This window comes from Sinocyclocheilus grahami, unplaced genomic scaffold (genome assembly GCF_001515645.1).
Source record: "Sinocyclocheilus grahami isolate Dianchi unplaced genomic scaffold, SAMN03320097.WGS_v1.1 scaffold466.1, whole genome shotgun sequence".
Lineage (NCBI taxonomy): Eukaryota > Metazoa > Chordata > Actinopteri > Cypriniformes > Cyprinidae > Sinocyclocheilus > Sinocyclocheilus grahami.
Window position 1 is genome coordinate 1,194,834 of NW_015505645.1, and position 2,622 is coordinate 1,197,455.

At 36.3% G+C, this 2,622-nt stretch overlaps 1 protein-coding gene across 1 annotated transcript in view; it reads right to left on the reverse strand.

Moving 5' to 3' along the window:
• The window catches only part of eys (eyes shut homolog), a 250,507-nt gene that overhangs the window by 33,118 nt on the left and 214,767 nt on the right, over window positions 1-2,622 (reverse strand). The gene's annotated exons all lie outside the window — the stretch shown is intronic.

Genomic DNA, 2,622 nt, shown 5'->3' on the forward strand with positions numbered 1-2,622 from the left:
CAAAATTTAACCCAACAGTTGGGTTAGTCCATATTTGACCCAACATTGGGTTGAAACAACCCAGCATTTTTTAGAGTGTAGGATGGAGGAAGGAAAATCTCAGTAGATCATGCAGCATTCACAATAAATCAATTTTAAGCATGAAAACAACACAAATTGGTGAAGGGAGTTCTGGGATACTACTAGGACGCTCCTCGGAAGAAAAATCATGAATAAAAATATTCATCTTCCGAGCTTGTGTTCGGTCTCCATCCTTTGTTATTCTGCTACTCCAGCAATATATTTTCTCAATCTCAAACTGTCAGAAGACAACACCTCCCTGCTCACAGGCTGAAAAATAATCCATTTCACAAACGGAACGCAACAGTAAAAGCTGCTTAATGTTTCAACAATCTCCCCCACGAAGCATTCAACGGTGTCTTCGCCTACTGATCCTGACATGATCCAACTGTTATTCTGCAAAAAAACATCACCATCCTCACAAAAAAAATACATACAAACATTTAATTGGCATCCATATGCAAAAGTCATGGATTTCCTCGCTGTCCAATCAGCTCTTTCAGGCACTTGAAAAACTCAAGACTTGTTTATTCGAGCACCAGCTTTTGATTTCAGCTCATGTTAGGTTCAGGACAAGGAGGGGAGAAAAATCCCCTCTCCTTTAATGACCAGATGTGAGCAATCAGGGTGATTGCCCTCATGCTAATTTGAAACAGCCTTGCAGGACACCTCCCTGAAGGCAATCAAAGCCCTACAACTTCAGGTAGTACTAATTACAACACTGGGGAAGTTATGAGAGTCGCTATGCATACAGATTGACAAATTAATGCCCGATTGGGTCTATGAGAAGGAAATTCAACGTGACTGACAGCCCGCCGCTGAACCAGTATTGCTGATGAATCCTGAACATAAGGACATGAACTGATTCGATTGTTCGTGGAGGCTCCTGCAACGACTTTAATATTCTGATATTAGTCCAAGTAGCGTGATGTTATGAGGTGCTAATTATTTTAATCATGGCTCAATAATCACTTTAGGTGCATTGGACAGCTGTTTGCATTTATAGAGACTTCTCATCAGGTTTAATGTGTCCTATATGATATGATGATTTCAGCGTTGGCAGTAAATGCAGGAGCATGTATGGACTATTTTAACCCTCTGGGGTCTGAGGGTGTTTTGGGCCCTGGAGAAGTTTTGACATGTCCTGACATTTGTGCTTTTTTCAGTTGCTAATAAACATTTTAATGACTAAGTTTAGTAGCACCATAATCAGCACAAACTGGGCTACAATAATATGTGGGCAGCATGTATGTATGTGATTGTGTTTTTGAGAAAACAACGTTTATGCGTGCAAAAGATATTTTGAAAAACTAAAAAAAAAAAGTGTTTTTATAGTTAACTGAAACTAAAACCACAAAAAACAATCTTTATTGAAATAAACTGGAAAAAAAATGCTAGTTGCCAAATTTTAATTTAGTTTACCTGGATGTACAAACATATGTAAAAATAAAACAAAAACTATATTGTCATCTTTAAAAAAAATACTAAAAATGTAAAGGAAACCCCCCCCCCACTAAAAACACTTTAAAAATAGCTAAAATTAAAATAAAAACAAAATATAAAAATAAAAACTGATTCAAAATATGAATTAAAACTACATTAGAATTTCAATACTACTAAAATAACACCAGTTTAACAAATTAATGGCATGCGATTTTCAAGCAGTATTGTGGGCAATTGTGTTTTAAACGAAACTCCTTCCCAGCTCATGTAACTGTTTTCTTCTCCAGACGCATTTAAATGCCACCCACTGAGATCTACAGGGGTTTGTCCTTTCAGAGCATTAAATCAAATGAATCACAGGCAACAAAGAGAGAGTAAAAAAAAAAAACAGATTCCACAAACACTCACATTACATTTCCGCTGGACAGTAAGAACATGATGTTAAAAAGGATTTAAATGTCACTTTATAAAGTGTGGCAGATGACACAATCTTAAATGGCTAGATGCTACCAAATGGCAAAGATGGCTAATATTTCTCAAGGCGCATATTAAAAAGATCTAAAGGAACATCTAGTGCAGCGCTCCAGTGTCTGTGCTGTGTCTGAGCATGACTGTGATGATCTAACTGGGCGCTGGTGTCATTCTTTCTGATGAGCTCTTGTGGACACATGGATACAGTCCGGAGGGAATAGAATCAGCACACTGGTTATTTACAGTCTCAGTCAGATCTCATTATCTGTTTACTTTAATAGAAAACTTTTATTTCTTAAAAAGCACAAAGCATATACACTTCAATTCAAAAGTTTGGGGATTTTTAAAAAAATATTTGTGAAAGAAGATTTTTATGCTCACCAAGGCTGCATTTATTTGATCAGAAATCCAGTTCAAAATAGTAATATTGTGAAATAGTTTTGCAGTTTTAAATGACAAAGCTGAATTTTCAGCAGCCATTACTCCAGTTTTCAGTGTCACACGGTCCTTCAGAAATCATTCTAAAATGCTGACTTGGTGTTTAAGAAACATTTCTTATTATCATCATTGTAGGAAACTGCTGTGATGCTTAATATATTATACACACTCACACACACACACACACACACACACACACATATATATATA